Here is a 20,064-nt window from a genome sequence, read left to right as displayed (position 1 = left end):
CTCATTGAGAAATACATAGAATCACTTTGTACTTATTAACACTTGATACTAATGATCTGTGGAGTAATAAATGTGGCAGAGTCATTCCTAGGCAAAATAGAGGATGTCTCAACAGTGCTGTGGTATTGTTTCCTTAGTTAAGTTTTTTGTTGTTGTTTTTTCAGTAAAGCTTAATTTAGTCTTACAAACTTCAAGGGATAAAAACTGTGTTCTGGGCCATAATTCTGTATGCAGACTTTTTTTCTTTTTAAGCCCTGTGTAATAGTTTTATGTGTCAACTTGACTAGGCCACAGGGTGCCCAGATACGTGGTTGAACGTTACTGTGGGTGTGTCTGTGCAGGTGCTTCCAGATGAGCGACATGTGGGTTGGTAGACTGAGGAAAACAGTTTTCCCTCCCTTGTGTGTGTGGGCCTCATCCAATCAGCTGAAGGTCTGAATGGAAAAAAAGGAGAACCCTCCTGGGAGTAAGGGGAAACTCCTCCTGTCTAGCTCCTTTGAGCTGAAAGGTTGGTTTTTTTCCTGACTTTGGACTCAAAATGAAACATGAACAACTCAAAAGAACATTATTAATTTGTTAATAGGATTCTGTACTGGTAAATGGTAAACTATAAACTTTGCCATACCAAAGGATGCCAGATTGTTGTCCCAAGAGTAGCCACGTCAGCATCACCTGGGAACTTGATAAAACATAATTTCAGGACCCAACAACTTCCTGTCCAAAACTCTCTGGGAGAGGGGCACGTTCCAGTTTTCTGTGTTTTAACCAGAACTCCAGGCAATTCTGATGCTCAGTACAGTTTGAGAACCATGGCAGCAGCCAAGGCCCTGGTGTAGTAGCGTAAGCCACACCCCAGGAGGCAGTCTGTCCAGGGATGGTGGCCTACCCAGGTTTCAGATGATAGCTGCTTCATGTTTGTGTACGAAATAAATTTATTCTGAATTTTGCTCTTTGACTATGTTAGCAACAGCTAATAGTGAATGGTTCAGCAGTCTAATAAAGAAAAAAACATAAATTTTATAGAAGCAACTTAATAACATGTCTGAAAAGATTCAAATTCAGTAGGTTGGTACGTGATGCTCCCAACATCTGATGCCACAGATCCTGCAATGGCATGAGTTTGCCAGCCCGGTCTGGTGCCCTCTAAGCGAGCTCCACGGGAACACGAGCCATGCCCACATCTATCCTTGGGTATGGGAAGGGCAGAGCCTTGTAATATGGCCTCAGAATCACAGTAATAAGAGGACATGGATTTAGTTACCCTAATTTGGCCTGTAATTTAAAATTGGGCAAATGTTTATGGATGCTTTCTTTTGGAAAATCTAGGTTTGCCTTGTGGTAAAATGTCAATGTAATGTAAATGACAGCTCTTACTGATGGAGCAATCCGTGGCTCAGTGGATACATCTACATATGCCCGTCATCCAAAAGGCGCCAACTCATTGACCTAAAGAGAGAGATACAGTCCCAATTGTGGGGCAGCTATAATATTTTGAAATCTTTAACATCCCTGTCTTCCCTCATCCTCCTCTTTTTTCCAATCTTCTACTATAATTGGGACCTTAACTGTCACTTTCCAGATGGCTTGGATTTGAGGCTTCAAATTCCAATTTTGGTCAACGAAAGTGAGGTTGCAGTCATGACTCTCCACTGTGAGTCAGTGTATACACAGTTGATTGTGGGTTGGGCCATGGAAATACATGGAGTAGAAGGGAATTAGGAAGGAAGCAAGACCATCAGGATATGCAGATGAATTAGCACTGATAGAGCAGATACTATTCCACATTTGTTCCCAGTCTATATTAATAGAAATAACTGCAAAAGATGGCTTACTATTACTATTTTTTATTTGCTTGCTTATGCTGTCTCAGAAATGTAATTTCTGATAGTATTCAATTATATTTACGAATGTTTGAGTGCCTATACCAGCATGGTGCTGATGAGCGCAGACCAAGGGGTTAGAAGACATGGGCTAAGTCTCATCTTTAGCACTTATGAGGCCTTTGATTTTGAGCAGTTCATTAAGTTCAGTTAGGTTTCAGTTTCCTCACCTACAAAGTGGGGATAATAATGATCTCTACCTCATTCCATAATTGTGGGGATTCAATGAGGTGACTGACACATGCTCTCCGTGGTGACGCGAAAGCATGGTAAGCGTGGATAACAGGCTCTTTTATCATTATTGTTCTACCTCCGTGGGGGAGTTAATATTACTTTAAAACACCTTAGTACATGAACCAAAGTCATAGCACTTTTAGTTTTCTAAAAAGTCAATTTTACAGTCAAATACTTTTATTTCTGGATGGTTTCCAACACACTCTCAAACTCCCCTTTCTCTTTATTGTGTTTTTTGTTTGTTTGTTTGTTTTGTTCAAGGACAGTTTTACTTTAGAGACTTTCCAAATGAATTTTTTCCTAATTACTCCTTCCTATGGAGTAATGTGGCTTTGTAATATATTTTTCTCATTACTATTAAACTCAAATGTGATTAAACATTATCCAGCCACAGAATACTCAAGTTGCATTTCTTGTGACTTATTTATAGCTTGGATCTGCATTAGGAATTCTGGGACTGAATCAGGTCCTCAGCCTAAAAAGAAACAGAGTCCATGTCAAAATAATTATTCTAAGAGAGTGGCTTACAGTGAGAGGAAAAAAAAATTAACTTTTTGAGGGAGTCTAACTAGAGCGTGTAGAATATTATTGGCATGACGTAATTTTATATATACATATGCTCGCATACTTTAGCTTCATAGGGCAGGTGGACGAATGAAAGATTAGATGATTGCTCACTACATTAAACATTTCAAATGAATTATTTTTCTTGTATATGAAAAATGAAGCTGCTGGCTTAACATCAAGGGTCTGCACTCAACTGCTTTCCCTCACGAGGCGATTGATTCACACTTACTCAGACCTTTCTTTTCACCTGTCCCTTGTAATGTATAGGGAGGTAGGTATCCAAATCCATGTGTATAGTATGTGTATGCTTCCAGGGAACAGAATCTTGCATTAATCTGTAAAACATTCGGGGGTGGTGCTGGTGTGGGTCAGGGACTGCTCAGTCAGACAAATGACCTTATAGGGCCGACCCCAACTTCTACCTTAATGTATATGTTAGGACCCAGCAATGATTGTCTAACCACTTTTTACAACTTGCCTGTCCTTTCTTTAGCCAAGATCTCAACCACCTACACCCCCAACATTCTGCCTCCATTTACACACATACATAAATGTGAGAACAAGCACCAGCCATCTCCCTCCTCCACTTTCATCCTCTCCCTGCTCAGTAAAGATTGGCATGCGGCAGGTAGACGTTGTTGCCTGGCCCAGGTATATCAAATACCTGCAGAGAGCAGCGCTGGCCTAGGCAAAGACCACAGCATGAGAAGGGGAGGCATTACCAGTAAGACTAAACAAGTGTAAAACTTGCCTTAAATGGGTCAGGTTTTGGAGAACACCTGTACCAACTTTAAAAGTCACTTTCACAAATTGGAGGCAGATGTAGAGAAGAATTGGTATTTTATTAAGTTCAATTCCTGACCCACTTCAGGCCCGCACTAACGTTCTTTACTGAATGGAGCATAGAATAGTGGCAGCATTTAAGTTAAAAAGTGTATGGAATTACAGCCATGAGAAAATAACAGTGTTGGTGACGTTAACGAATATGAAGAGTAAGAACCGGCATGTTTCAATCATTTATGGAGGGTGTGGGCATTGAAGTCAAATCAATTTAGGTGCTACTTTTTTGCTACGTGACTTTATGAAGTTTTCTTAATCTCTGCGAACATTATTTTCCATGTTTGTTAAATAAGGGTAATACTTTAGAGTGTTTTTGTGAGGAACTGATATAATATATATAAGCACAATGCCCCAAGCACAATAAACATTCAACAAATGGCAGCAATTATTATTATTAATACCAAACAATGGGAGTCCACACATAGGTAGATATTTATAAGGGATTTCATGCATCTCTAACTGCTGTGTCCCTCATTGTTTAAGCGAAATAATAGCTGCTAAAGAGACATTCCAATTTCCAGAAACTTACATGGTAAAGGAGATGTGCATAGGTGATTAAGGATTCTGAGATGAAATTAGCTTGGATTATCCAGGGGAGCCCTATGTGATCACAGAAGGTGGGAGGGCCTAGAGTGAGGAGGAGCTATGGAGATGGAGGCAGAGGTCCCTGTGATGCAGGGCTGCAAGCCAAGGCATGTGGAGTGGCCTCTAGACCTGAAAAGGGCAAGGAAACAGATTCTCACCTTGAACTTCCAGAAGCAATGCAACCCTGCTGACCCACTTTAGACTTCTGGCCTTCAGAACTGTAAGATAACATGTTGTTTTATGTCACTAAGTTTTCAATAATTTTTAATATAGCAACAGGAAATCAATACACTTACAAGGTAAGAATCTAGTTGTTTGTTTGTTTTTCCCCAGCTGTGAATGTTTAAAAAGAGAGAAGTCGTAGGGAGTGATATAAAGTAGGAAAGAATGTCTGGTTCAGAGTCTTAAGCACAAATGAAAATTTTCATTTTAAGGAAAGTATACAGACATGCAATTTTAGAATTAAAAACAGGAGATTGTGATAAAACTTTATGGCAGGATGGAGCAGTATCACAAGAGAGATAATAACTGAAAAGGGAAAATAAATTTGTTTTTCTTATTCAACAAATGGATACTGAAGACTATGCATCAATCTGAAGTCTCTTTCCTTATTGAAGAATCTCTGTAATAGTTCTTAACTATTGAGTTAGACTAGAAAATTTCTAAGGTCTTTTTCAGCTCCAGGGCCCTAGATTAAATGACAAATGAGAAACCACAACAAATTTATGACTCATCAGTGATCCTCAAGAAGCTTCAATTCCCAGTCGTCCAGGGTAGGACCTTGCCTCCTGTCCATACTGCTACCACTAGATGGCAAAGTTAGTCTGGTGATAGCAAATCTCAGATCCTGCATTTAAATTGTTTACATTCTCTGAGCTGTGATATAGAATTTACTTTAAAAGCATGTGGGATTCAGCAGGGGGAGAAGTCTAACTGGCTAATATACAAAATGGTTGTCACATGTGGAATTTATCACATTTAGAAAACCCATCTACAGGCCACAGAGCCCATCCTGATGAACTGAGAGCTGATAATGCTGTCTACAGCCAGACAATTTTCTGGCAGGTGGTTTTCCAAAAACCATTGTAGTGCCAGCACACTTCTACTATGACCTACAGCACGGCTAAATAGTCCCCCAAATGTGCTGTGATTCATTTCAACATGAAGGAAAATCCTCGACCTGCCAAATATTTCACATATGTTTATCAAATACTTTATTATAATCCATTCCTAAAGGATATGCTTTCTGCTGATCCTATGCTGAAAATAAATGACTGACGTTGTGCCAATTTCTATTCAAAATATCATACCATAGCCCTATTTTCAAGTTTTGTTTCAGGAATCAAGACAAAGTAATGTCTGCTTTAAGAGTTTGGCAGTACTTGGGGGAAAGGAAGATGCTAAAGTAACACAGTTGATTATTTTACAGTAACCCACTTCTTCTGTTTCTCATCACAGTAAAAAAAAAAAACCCTTCTTTGTTTTTTAGTTATTTTTTTTTCAGGACATGTACATTTCAATTTATACAGTGGATATGCTGTGTGTAAATCAAATTTGGGGTGAATGGCAGTAAAGGAGCCCCATGGGAACCCTCTGCTGGCTCTCTCATGCACTGACATAGGAAGTGCACAGCTTATGGCTCCCTACTTATCTTTATATCTTGCAAGTTGGCCTTGGAAGGCAAAGAATGTCTGTAAATGCATTAGGTTTGCTATTTTTCAGGTTTTAGAGCAGCTTATGATCACAACATCTTTTGCTAATCATACATCAGTTTAACACATTTGAAACTTTTGAAAAAATTTAGGTAAGCAAAGTTATAAATAACTTTAGTACCACTAATTTCACTTTGCTGTTTCCTCAGCTCTCATCTCAGATTTCTCATCTGCAAAGTTAATCCAGTGCTAGGTGAGTTAATTTCAGCCTCCAAATTCTGAGTCTGATTCTGCTGTTAAAATGTAATATGCTTGCCTTGAGTGTTGGGCAGAGAAAGATAAATAATTTACTCAATAGGGAAAATTAACTCACATTAGCAATTGTTTATTTTAACATATAATGAACACATACTATGTGCCAAGCACACAGGCTAAACAATTTCACATTTAAAAACATGAAAAAGATTCTTAAAAGCTTACAGGTTTCTGAACTGTCTGGAAGAAAAGTTTGGAGAGTACAATCTCTCTTCTCACACTGAAGGAGCTCCTCTAATATTTCCTTAAAAAAATAAAATTCCAAATGATGTTTGGCTACTACTTTCAAGCCTAGATGTCTTATTTGGCTGGGATTTTAACATTCTTTCTACAAATTATAAACCAGATTCTAAGCATAATTCTCCAAGCAGCAAAATATGACTTTTATAACCCTCTCTAGAGACAAATGTACTTGGGATAAAATGAGAATTTCAGAAGTGAGCAGGATTAATAAAAGGGGGGAAAGCACATAGATAGGATATGCAGCTCCATTTCAAATCAATGACAGTGTAAAATGGTCAAAGGAATCAGGCAAGAAGGTTTCTACAACTTTCAAAAACTTTTTCTTATAGAAAATGTTAAAACTACAAACTACAAACTACACACACAAACTACACTAAAAGTGGAGTAGAAAGTATTTTAAAAAGTAGAGAAAAAAGTATATCCCCGTATGCCCATCAGCTGGCTTCAAAAATTATCAATATTTTGCCAATCTTGTTTCATCTATCTCCCCTCCTTTTTTTTTTTTTGATAGAGTATTTTACAGCAAGTCAAAGACTTTTCAATTTCTTTACACATTCTCATTTTAAAAAAAAAGTTTTCCACTACTCCTTGTGCTGACCTGTGCAGCTAAGCTGATGAGAGAGAGATACAAAGAGAGAGGAGAGAGAGGAGAGACTGCTGATTCTAGCTTTCATAGTAACCCTGCCAAAGAGGTTTTCAACAAGAGTATATTTTCTGAGAATGCGTTTTACACCTCTTTCAATGGCATCTGCTAATAATCATAAAAATAAAGAGTGTCCCCTCTGGTACTGCTTAAGTAGAAAGAATTCCATTTATATTCCAATGCAAACATCGTTACTGTTAATATTAAACTGTGCAGAAGCCGGCACACAGAATTGCATATTGGAAGGAAAGTTCATTTCTTTGAGGACTTAAAGTGCTAAGTTCGATTCCCATCTTCAGAGCCTTTCAAAGAAGCTCTTCTTGGACGGGTTCTGCATTTCTCAGGGAAATATCCAAGTTCTAGGGTCTCACTGGGGGGATATAGAGCTGGTGAAAAGGGGGGTGCTCCATCCTTACCTGTGAAGCTTATTCAGTCCCTAGGGCGCTGTGCAGTTCAAATCAAAGAGCCCCCCGAGGCGGTCACTAAGGCTGGCCAGGGAGGGAGGGAGGGAGGGCGGGGGCGCTGCTGCCAGGCGCCTAGCGGACTCCCAGAGCCCAGGCTGTCCCGCCACCGCCTGGCCAGCACCACCGGGAGCTAGCGGCGGAGACTGCGAAGGAGGCGAGAGCCCAGCTGCTGCGGAGGGGAGATGGGAGGGGAAAGGGGGCGATGACGCTGGACAGACGCAGGGGTGGGGAGAGGCAAAGGGGGAAGGAGGTGGGCCAGAGGAGAGCAGGGAGGGCGCGAGGGACGGAGCCTGGACACGGGCCGAAGCGGGGCTTTACTAGGAAGTGCCTGGCAGGCAAGGCCACCTGCCACCTTGTCTTTGTCCCCAGAATGAATTAATTAAACACTAGGAAAAATTTGAGTGGATGCATAGGAGACATCTGACCTTGTAATAATACGCACCCCTTGAATGTCTCAGGAAGATACTCTAAAGTGTGTGAGTGTTGGAGGGGGCCTGGGGAGGAGCCCGAGAGTTGTTGTGAACTTTGAGTCTCATTCCTCTGGCCCAGCTCGATGTTTAGGCTCAGCCATCAGAACCAGGGTGTTTCAGCAGCCCCTATCCCGGACCTCGCTTCCCAGGACGCGCACCCCACAGGGCAAGTCCAAGTGGTGCCCTCACCGAGCGCGAGGTCACCTGTGGCCTAAGGTTCCAGCAGGCTCTCTTGCTGGACAGAGGACCGGCCACTGCCGGCTGTGCTACTGTGTCACCCTGTGAGCATCCCGCGGGCCGCTGTGGGGAGGAGGGAGCGCCTTGGTTTCCATCGCCAGGAGGGTGGTAGGCTGTGTATTTATTTATTTACTTACTTAATTACTTACTGACTTACTTTTGGCGAATACCCTTTCATATCCTTGCTCTCCTCAGTCCACTTGAATTCTAACCTCATCCATTCTCACTCTCTTTTATTCTCCTCTTTAAGAAAGGCGGTCCTCTGGGGTAGGAACCCCGTGGAAGGGAACTTCATTATTTCAGAATCTACTGACTTTCTAACAGTGGGCAAGTCTGGTGCAAGATGCAGGAATACAACAAGGAAAAACTCAGGCCTTCCCCGGGAAGATAGGGAGAGCAGAGAAGTGCTCAAGTATTTGTAATACAGAGTCTTAGCATTAGTAGGTAGTTGCATTTCTCAAGTTCCTATGTACGGTACTTTTTAAAAATAAATATATATATATTTATTGATTTTAGAGAGAGGAACGGGGTTGAGAGAGAGTGAGAGACATTTATGTGCAAGAGAAACATCCAATGGTTTCCTCCTAAATGCTCGTGGACTGCGGATTAAACCCGCAACCTAGGTACTTGCCCTGACCAAGAATCGAACCACCAACATTTTGGTGTACAGGATGATGCTCCAACCAAGTCACACTGGCAAGAGCTATACTTTTTTAATTTTATTTTTATTGTTTACACTATTACAGATGTCCCCATATTTTCCCTCTTCGCCTGCCTCTACCCAGCCGTCGCCCCCCACCTTCCCTCAGGCCATCACCACACCGTTGCCTATGTCTGTGGGTTGTGAATTATGTGGTCTTTGGCTAATCCCTTCACCTTCGTTTATCCAGTCTCCCACCCCTCTGACAGCCGTCAGTCTGTTTTGTGTATCCATGACTCTACTTCTATTTTGTTAGTCAGTTTATTTTTTCATTTGATTTCACATATATGTGAAATGATATGGTATTTGCCTCCCACTGACTGGCTTATTTCACTTAGCGTAGTAGTCTGCAGGTCCATCAATACTGTTGCAAAAGGTGAGTTCCTTTTTTTTTTTTTTTTAACAAAATGAAATCAGAACAATTTTGTTTCCCATTTGTTCACTTAGTATTTTTACTTATGCATTTACTATATAATTTAAATCTATTAATAATTTTTATCTAGTAGAATATACTTAGTTTTGGAGTGCTCTGTCTCCCCAATTAAATCCTAAGATTTAAACACGTCTTTGAATTGCTATCCTCTACACTGGGCCTGCAATAGAATGGGCACTGATTATGTGTTGAACCAAAAAAGTCTTCCAGCAAAATGGAGTGTGGGAAAGTCATAGAGAAAACCCAGAACCCAGAATGGAAAGTCACATCTGACACTAAATAGCTGTGCCCTGGGACCTCAGCTTCTTCACTGTAAATTAAGAAAGTTGAACTGGAGGAGTTCTAGTCTGCCCTTTTCAAACACTTTTGGGATTTTAACACCACATCAATCCAGAAGGATTAATGTGGACCCTTCATGGACATCACATGAAGCCAGCTTTGAGTGCTCCCACATTTTGAGGGCCCCTTCCTGAGTGAATCTCTTACCCCAAGCCCTCTTTTCCTCCACTTAGTTAACCCATAGTACTGTGTAAGTTTACCATGTACAATGTGATGATTTGATACATGGATATATTGCAAAATGTTTGCCCCACCAAGCTTAATTTAACACATCTTTTTCCTCATATAATAACCATTTTGTTATTGTTTTTATGGTGAGAACATTAAAGCTCTACTCTCAGGGAAATGTTCCGGTATACAGTACGGTATTGTCACTATGCCTTACATCAGGTTCAACTTATTCACCTTATAATTGAGAGTTTGTACCTTTTGACCAACATTTCCATCTTCCCCACCCCCCTCAGCCTCTGGGAACCACCATTCTGCTGTTTTTATGAATTTGATGTTTTTAGAGTCTACATATAAGTGAGATCATATAGTATAGATCTTTCTCTGGCTTATTTTGCTTAGAATAATGCTCTCAAGATCCATCCAGGTTGTCTCACATGGTGAGATTTCCTTCTTTTTCACGGCTGAATAATATTTTATACATATGTAATTGTTAGTAAGAATAATTAAATAAATATATTACATTTTCTTTATCCATTTATCTGTGAATGAATCTTCTTGAAGATGAAGCACATTGGCAGGAACACTTTTGTAAAAGCATCAGAGTAAAATAGCTATCTAAAAATGACAAAAATTTAAAAATGACCATGGTTAAGGATCTGGTGAGAGTCACATATGCACACAAGATGAGACAATTGACTTAGTTCTCCATTCCACTCTTAGTCAGCTTGACCACACATAAAATTCTTCACTCAGGATTCCTTTTCCACAAACCTTCTGCAACTTTCAGCCTTTGCCCTATCTTTTCTTTTTGTATTTTGAAACAATCATTTTAATTAGGACAAAATTTTGTTGTTGTTGTTGTTTACCAAAAATATCCAAAATACAAACAAAAAACTATGTCCTTTATATTGTTCCTTATCAAAAAAAAAAACCACATTCTTTTTTCCTTTACCTTAACAAAAATGCATTTTCCTTTTTTACCTTCTATTACAGAAAAACTTATATCCTACTTTCCACATACAGTAATGTCCTTTCATCCTTATTGTTTTCTAGTTGTTTTGTGAAAAACTTTAGCTCTTTTACAAATCAATTTTGGATGCAACAGTCTGTATTTTTAAAAGGCCTCTTTTTTCCTTCAGTCTCTGCAGGCAATGTTTTCGTTAGTTCCTGGGTGTTTACATTTCAAAGCCATGATAAGATTTACAAGTTTCAGAGACAGAAAGAATTCAAGTTTTTTCCTAGGTGTCTTGAGAGACATTTCTCTATTACCAGAAATCTAGGGAGATTGCTCTTTAAAATTTTCTTTTGTATTAGGAGTCTGACAGTAGGGGGCACTCTATCAACTTCATTGTCCAGCACCATAACGTCGTCTTTGTCTTATCTTTCCAGGAAGTCTACCTCTTAGTGTCCCAATCAGGCCTGACCGCAGGGCTCAGACCTTAATCTATAGCACTTCTTGCCTTCCTAGCTTTGCAAAATTGCCCAGTAGGATCTCTAACTAATTACGTCAGCCCTGTCTGTCAGTGCTGAAGAAGCTAATGGAGTAGTTGACAGCTTCATGTCCTATCCAACCTGTTTTTGATCCAACTCTCTAACTTGAGTTTCAGCCTCTAGTTGGGCATGGGTGGCCAGCTGAACTGCCCATGCTAGCTAGAGGCCAACCCATTATGGCAACCATTTTTTTCTTCTTTTCTTTGCTATTTTGTGCTATGTGAAGTTCCCCAAACACGTGCACTAAAGCATCCAGCATTTTCATGGCAGGGGTTGGTGCAAACATGCATGTGGTAGTGGGGGCCAACACTGGCAGCAAATGTCAGGCCAACTATAGGTGCACTGAAGCAATGGGGACCCTGGCTGGTGGTGTGCACTATTGTGGCCACTGAGTCTTGTCATGAACATGTGACAGTGGATGCTAGTGATGAAGGTTTGGCCAGAGGTATGCAGATAAGTAGCTGGAGGGGCCAGTTACATAAGAAAGGGTCTAATCTGGGTTCACGGGCACCTTTGGGGGCTCTGGCTGTTGGTGTGTTTTTTCCGTGGCTGTGCATGGAGTTCACTCATCCCAGGCATGCATGTGGCAGTGAAGGCTAATGACGGACCTCAGGCTGATGGTGTTCCGGTGCACAGCTGGAGGGGCTAGCAATGATTATGCATGCAGTGGTGAGGATCAGACACTGGGATCTAGGCCGGTATGTTGTATTCATGTAGCTACAGTGGGCTGGGCTGGCTTTCTGTGTATTTCCTGGGCTTTGGCAGAGTTTGAGGGAGGGAGCAGAGAGAGACTCAGGTGCCCAGTGTCAGCAAATATGAATATCTGTTGGATAAAAGCCAGTGAAATCTGCAGGCAGTTCATGGTGTCTGTGCAGGACTCCAGTTTCATCAGTGGCAAGTCTCTGGGTTTGTCTACAGAGCAGGTTACTGGGAACGATGACCTCTCACTGTGTGGCTGCTACTGTTAGCTGCTCTTTTCCCTTGTTCCTAGCCATCTTTGTACATCTCAGCTTTGCTAGCTTGGTGAAAACAAAGCAAGACCTTCATGTGGTGCTCCAGAGGCTGGGGAAGCTATCCAGTCACCTCACTCTTCCTTTCCTTGTGAGGATGACTCTAGCTGGAGAGTTCCTTCCTAGCGCTAAGCTGTGCCAGCTTGGGGGATGGGATGATGCAAGCAGAATGAAGCGGTGCTTCCTCCCCTTTTGGGTGGGTATTCTCAAGTTTGTTTGTTTGGTTGGTTGGTTCTACTATGTTGCTGAAGTTTCTTCAGTGAACTCAAGAGCTTTTCCAGATCTGTTTTTGGTCACAGATAGCTGTCAAATTGTTGATCCTTGTTTTGGGGGGATGGGGTCTGAGGTCTCTTATTCTGCCATTTTGGTGATATCACTCCCCTATTGCCTTCTATTTCTAGATCTGATTGATATTGCCTTAGCATTAACTTGACTTTTTAAAAATTATTTAACTGACTAATTAATTGATTTCAAGATTTACCTTGATAATTGCTGCTTCTCTGTTTCCAGGATTCTGACTTCTCAATCATAATTTCCTCTCCTGGCCTAGTCCAGTCCCTCGAGTTTTCTGCAGCCTTGTAAGAGAAATTTAAACACCCATGTTCTAGTAAATTATCACAAAAAAGTCCCCTTCCCAGCCTTTTAAGTTCTTCATTTTCCCTGTTATTATGACCTTACAATTTTACAGTTCTCTTCAACCAGTTTTCTACATTGAAAGTAAATACTTTATTCAATATGACTCCTACCACTTTAATAAATAATACATTGCAATGGAGACAAATGTATTTGAACAATAAATATATATATATATTTTAAATAAAGCAAAAAAACCCCACAAGTGGACTCTGCCATTGTAGCATAAAAACAGCTATAGAAACTCATAAATAAATAAATGAACATAGATGTGTTTTAATAAAACTTTATGCATACTGAAAAAAATAATACATTGTAAGGAATGTTGTCAGTTTAAAAAAAAACCAATAATGAACTTTCCAACCTCCCTCCCTCAATATTCCTAGACTTGATCTTCAAATATTATGATCATCATGGTCACAGATTTAATCAAATTATTTTTTTTAATTTTTAAATTTATTGATTTTAGAGAGAGAGAGAAAGGGAAGGAGGAAGGGTGAGAGGAGGGGCGTGGAGAGAGAGAGAGAGGCAGGCATCGATTTATTGTTCCACTTATATGTACTCACTGGTGGATTCTTGTATGTGCCCTGGGCAGGGATCGAACCTGCAAACTTGGCATATCAGAACGATGTTCTAACTGGCTGAGCTACCTGGCCAGGACCAAGTTACTTTCGATTCAACCCAGCTCTCCATGAATGCACCAATAGAATTTATAGCTACCCATTCTGCGTGGAGCCCCTAGCCTAATGAGGGCATTTGTATACCTTTCTAGAAATAGACCAAGAGGAGTGGATATATCTCTTAACACATTTCAGGTTGTTAAGGATATTTCATTCTCATTAGAAGTGGTGACCTCTGTCAGGCCTGGCCATGATTAAGGCTCTATCTCCTGATTTTTTCCTAGATTTGATTTCCCAAGAGACTCAGACCAAACTACAAGAGCTCCTTTTCCAATGCTAAATCTTATTTGTCATGGAAATATCCTTGGAAATTTTTAACAAAGACAGAAAAAGTCATGCTTCATGGTCTATGGTCAAGGTCTAAGTGCTGACTCAACCCTACAGAGAAGAGTCATGGCTTGCTGTGAAAGGAATCTTCTCTGCTAGTTTTCAATCTCAAGGTTTGCTCAAAACCTTTTACTCATTGGGTGATATGAATACGGATCTGATGTTTAAAAACCCAGGACCCCTTGGTTAAAACAGACTAAGAAAATGGAGTAAATGTAATAATAAGAAAAACTAAAAGAAAAAGTGACATTTGTCATCAGATTATATTTACACTGATAGGAACCACCAACAATCAGCTAATGTGAGAAACATTTGCCAGTTTTCTACAAACCTGCAGAACTATGGACTTCATGAATCTTCCTGTGTGGATCAAGAAGAAAGAATGTCTTCTCAAAAGAAATCTGAAAGTTGAGCCCCTCACTTCAATCATGGTTAGCCCCTCCCCCATTTTGGACCTGCCCTCTCTGATAGGCCGTGTCAATCTCTCCCTGTCTGTGTGCCAGCATTGAAACTGGGTATGTGTCAGGTTTTTTTGGAATTATTTGTCTCCATGTCTGGCTCCCAAACTGGACTGTGAGAGCCTCAGGGCAGCAAAACCTTTATATCTCCAGCACTACGTGTAGTATCTGGAATTCAGATGTTTAATAGATGTTAACTATTAAATGGAGAAAAGGAAAATGTCTCCAAAAATGGACCAGAATTAAGAGATTCTCTGTTGCTCTCTTCTGTAGTGTAGAGAGAGTAGGGAACATTATCAGAAGAAACTGAATTTCCAGCAGAAATTACTGAGAGTTAAACTAGAAGCATCACAAAAAAGTGTGAAATAAAAAATCTGAAGAGAACATAAACTCTAGAGAATGCAGCAAGGACTAAAACATTGGACCCAAACCACAAAGTCTCCCAGACACAGGATTTCATAGGGCATTGCAGGAGGATAGAGACTCTTGTAAAGCTGAATTTATAGGGATGTAATTTGAGGCTGATGGGGCAGAATCACTTGTACTCCAAACTTGGAAGCTCATGATAGCTTTTTGTCTATTATTACCACATGTGTTTTGGTTCTGCAAATAGTGATAAAGAACAACAGGACATGTGCAAACCTACAATAAAGACCTCTTTTGTGGTCAAAATGACCCTAGAAAACTACATTTTCCATCTTGTACCCAGTCAGGAGGAACAAAGGCTATTCCTCCTCCTTCTACATAGCCCTTAAATAGGGCACTGAGTCCCTCTTGGGCTTGTAACAACAATGCCCTCAATGGAAATGTATTTGGGGTGGGAACACTAAGGTTTAAAACTGAACACTGCTATTAGCCGTGTGCTTTTCGGCAAGGCACTCTACCCCTCAAAGCCCCTGTTACCTATTTGAAAAGTTGGCATAATAAAACTTGCCTGAAAGAATGGTTATGAGGCATGAATGTGAACATGTATGTGAATGTCCTTAACAGTGACCTGGCATACAATAGATGATCAATAAGTAGGGCTAGAATTCAATCCCACAGATCCAGAGTAGTGGCCCCTTGAATGGAGTGTAACAGGTGACAAAATGCAGGGGTCCCTACTTCACGCCGAGGTGTACTCAGAAGCTGATTTCTGTAATAGACCCAGGGACCTCTAACGTCAGCTTCTCTCTGTTATGTTTCCCTTCTGTTCTCATTATACCCCAGAGCTGACTACACCCAGAGACAAAGCATCAGTGAAGTCAAGCAACCTTGGTTACATGGAAGTATCCTCCTAGGGGATGAGCAAACAGCGAGGGGTGACCCGAGATCAGAGGGAAGCATATGAGAAGACAACCAGGGGGAGATGGGAATGACAAAGAGACCAGGTCACTTTTGATCCTCAGGACCAATGTCTCAGAGTGCAGGTGTTTTGATTTAGCTAGTGAATTGGAGGGTTACCATGAAAATCCTTATTTCTAGTTTTTTTGGGGAAAATTAGAAGATAAGTCTTTTCCATGTTTTCTCATGGCAATAGTTTATCAAAGCTAAGTAGGAGCTAACACTTTAGACAGAACAGGCCCTCTTGAGCTTGAAAGTTGTATCCACTCCTTTTTGTCTGGCCTATATTCAGTCCATTGGTTTCATTTGTCATCTCAAATGCATTACCATTTGTCTTAGACAACTGTACTGTTTACATGGTAGAAAACTACCTGAAAACGTAAGGTCAGTTTGGATATTAGAAAGATAATCCTGGAAGGAGAAGGAGATAAAGTGAAAAAGGATTAAAATTGGAGTAGAAAGATCAACTCAGAGGTCATTACAATAGTTAAAACGATGAAGGTACCAACTAGGCAGTTGGATATGAGGAAAGCACAAACTTCAGAGAGATGTCAGGGATAAAATTCAGTGAGCTGGCGGCTGAACATGGAGAATAAATAAAGAAAAGGGGAGATTTCAGGGCTCAAAATAAATCAAGGCTACGCATAAGATTTATTGCAACAGTTTTTGTACTGTAGGAGAAAAATAGAAACAAAGTAAAGCTGATCAAAGCAACATGGTTGGGCACACCATGATAGACCCATACTCCGGGACATGATGCTGCCATTGTCAGAAATAAGTCAGATCCAAACCAGCTGCCTCTGAAGGATTTCCTCAGAGTTTAGGAGAGTGGAATGCACTGAGGAGCACACATGATTCCGTTATGTTAATATAAAAGCAACAGCCCCCAAACCTACATACATATATGTAAATTTGTGGGTGTGCGCATATATGAGTGTGTGTGTGTGTGTGTGTGTGTATTTGATTATGATAGTGTGAGCAAAGTGGAGGATGACAAAAGTAAGGAGCAAAAAATCTGCATTATAAACCATTGTCTTTGAATTTTTAGAGTTTATATGATTTTTTTTGTTGAATTGTATATGTGTGTATAACTATAACAAAAAATGCATATAATGGTTAAATGGAGTTTAATGGATTCCATTTGATTTTAATCATTTTATATTGTTAAGAGTTTATTTATAAATTTGATATAAAAGTTCCACAATACATGAACCCAAAATTGCTTAAAAATGAAGCTTATTAATTTTTTTAAAAACTCTACACCAGATCTATTTTCATTGTAGACAAACACAATCAAGGTACATTCTTCAGTCATTTCAACATTCCTTTCATATTAGATTTAAATCCTGCCACAGCTACTTACCAGCTGGATGAACTTAGGCAATTTACTTAATATCTCAGGGTGATTTTTCTTGTGTGAACAATGGGAATGATAACGTCAACCCTGAAAGGTGGTTGTTAGAGCAAATGAAGACCATCCCTACAGTGCAGAGCCCATACATAGTGGGCTCTCCTCAGTCGGCAGCTACTATTTTTAGTATTCTTTGGAAGCCCCCTCCCCAACTTCCTAAGGGTGACAAGAACGATTTCAGCCGTGGCCTTCAGATCCTCCCTAACTGCCACTGATACTTTTCTGTCCAGTTCCCAGAATAATGGTCTCTCCCCTTTTATCTAGACTTTGATCAGTTACTTGAAGCCAAAGAAGGAATCTGGGCCACTGGCCAGTGAGCACAGTGAGCAGCCATCAGGGCTCACACATAGTTTCTTCCTGCTCCTATTTTTAGCTTATCTGACTTCTTGGTTTAAAACAGACAACAGGGTGATGATTGCCAGGGAGGTGAGGTAGGAGGAGGTGGAGGAGAATATGGGGGGGGGGCAGGATAAATGGTGATGGGAGTCTTCACTTGGGGTGGTAAACACTCAATACACTGCACAGATGATGTGTTGTGGAATTGTGTACCCGAAGCCTGTATGATTTTGTTAACCAGTGTCACCCCAATAAAGACAATAAAAAGGAAAAAAAGAAAAGAAAACTTACCATCAAATTAAAAGTAACTATCAACATCTTGTTCACATTTAACAAGAGCCCTTTTTCTTGCAAGTTTAATTTTGCATATTTTGCCCACAATATAAAGAAACAAATAAACAAATGTGGGATTCAGGTGAGATAGCATTACTAAGTGCTAGATAACTAACCATTGATGAGGGGGAAGACCCCCTCATCAAACTATAGTAGAAATGATTTGAACCTTTGACACAATTATGATAAAATCACTTTGGAGGAAATAAAATCACTTATATTTGCATCTCTTTTTAATGTTTGCACTCCTAGAAAAACTGGAGAGACTGAAGTTGCTTAAGGATTTCAGTTTTATTTTTAGCTAAGAAAGTACATACACATTTAACTGAATAAAACTTAACCATTTAATTTGATGAGTTCTCTGTTTCATTTCTAAAATATATCATTGATATAGGAAAAATATGTAAATAACTTTATAAATGTAAATCCCAATCAGTTGCAAGTTTCCCTCAGTTTGATTCATAGCACACGATGTAATAGATCTAGTCTGTCCAGGCCAGAACATTTCAAAAGAAAGAGCAAGGGCCTTTTTTTTATGGCTAGGAGTTGGACTTTCAGTATTTCTTAAATTTGCAGATTTTCTTTTCATGTTTTATTTGTGTAGAAATTTTATTTCTGAAGTGTTTCCTTTTTTTGTCCCTAAATCACATTTTAATCTTCTTCAAACAACAGAATATTTAGATATTTTAGAAAACAAACCTTCGGCAATGGTCACTTACAGGTAGAAATTCTTTTCCACCTGGTTTACTATGATTAATAAAAAGACAAAAACCAACATTTACTGTTTACGATGACTCAGGCATCATTTGAGACCTGGATTTCTCAGTCCTGGCATCATTATCATTTTAGACTGGATAATTCTTTGTTGTATGGAGCTGTCCTGTGCATTAAATAGTGTTTGGTGGCATCCTTGGCCTATACCCATTAGAAGTCAATAGCATACCACCCTCCCCCCTTCCCCCCGCCCCCGCCACCAGTTGTGACAAACAAGAATGTCTCCAGACATTGGCCTGTGAGGGGCAAATCATCCCCTGTTAAGTATTACTCACTGTTCTAGACACTTTTACACAGGATAATTTTATTTATTCTTTACAGCAGAAAGTAATTTATGTAATTTTCCCTAAGTAACATAGTGTGTTATTGAGTGGATTCCTGGGATTCAAATTCCAGTTGGTATAATTCCACAGCGCATTCTCTGTTAGAGATCCTGCTGGAAAAAATATATATAAAGAAAGCTGATTTAGATTCAACATTTCTTACACCGTAAAAGCTATTCTGAGTGATATGCCTAATATTACACTTTCTACATTCTTAAACCTCACCTCTGTCCCCAGAGGTGCTTTTAGTGCCCAATCCCCAACACTCCCTTCCAACAAATATCTCACAAGTTTTTTTTCAGCTATTTCCTCTTCACCTCAACCATCCTATACCATCCTTCTTTCTAAGGTCAACCCCTCTACCTGTGCCCTTGATCATACCTTCTCTTTCTTCCCTCTAACCTTTTTTTTAATCCTTACTCAAGATTATGTCTGTTGATTTTTTTTGTTTAGAGAGAAAGGAAGGGACAGAGAGAGAGAGAGAGAGAGAGAGAAACATGAGACAGAAATATCAATCGGCTGCCTCCTACACACTCCCTGACCTGCAATTGAACCTAAAACCTAGGCATATGCTCTGACTGGGGATCAAACCTTCAACCTTTCAGTGCACGGGACAATGTTCCAACCAACTGAGTCACCCAGCCAGGACCCTGTGACCTTTCTTCATAAGTTATCCTTATTACTAATTACAGCTATTACAAACCTTCCATTCTTCCCTAGGCCTGAGAATATGCTTTTCCCTCTGTAAGTGGGTAATTTTATGTATCAACTTGATGAGACCACAGTACCCAGACAAATTTGGTCAAACATTACTGTAGATATTTCTGTAAAGGTATTTTTAGGTGACATTATTATTTGAATCAGTAGACTTTGAGTAAAGCAGGTTAGTCCCCATAATGTGGGTGGGCCTCACCCAATCAGTCAAAGGCCGGCTGATGTCTCTGGAAGAAGAGGGAATTCTGTCATCCTTCGAACTCAGACTGTAACCCTTGTCTGAGTCTCCCCCTGCAGTCTACCCTGAGGATTTTGAACTTGCCAAGTCTCCGCAATTTCTTTTTATATCTGTGTTCCATTGGTTCTGACCTCTCTAGAGAACACTAACATACCCCACCCCCTTCATAAGAAAACTTTCTCTTGAATCTTCTTTGCATCTAAGCTCAAGTGCCCCTTCTCCACAGCTCTGCTATCCCCT

This window comes from Pteronotus mesoamericanus, unplaced genomic scaffold (assembly GCF_021234165.1).
Source record: "Pteronotus mesoamericanus isolate MK-2021 breed Mesoamerican mustached bat unplaced genomic scaffold, CSHL_Meso_final contig_20, whole genome shotgun sequence".
Taxonomy (NCBI): domain Eukaryota; kingdom Metazoa; phylum Chordata; class Mammalia; order Chiroptera; family Mormoopidae; genus Pteronotus; species Pteronotus mesoamericanus.
Note: the sequence above shows the minus strand (reverse complement) of the source record.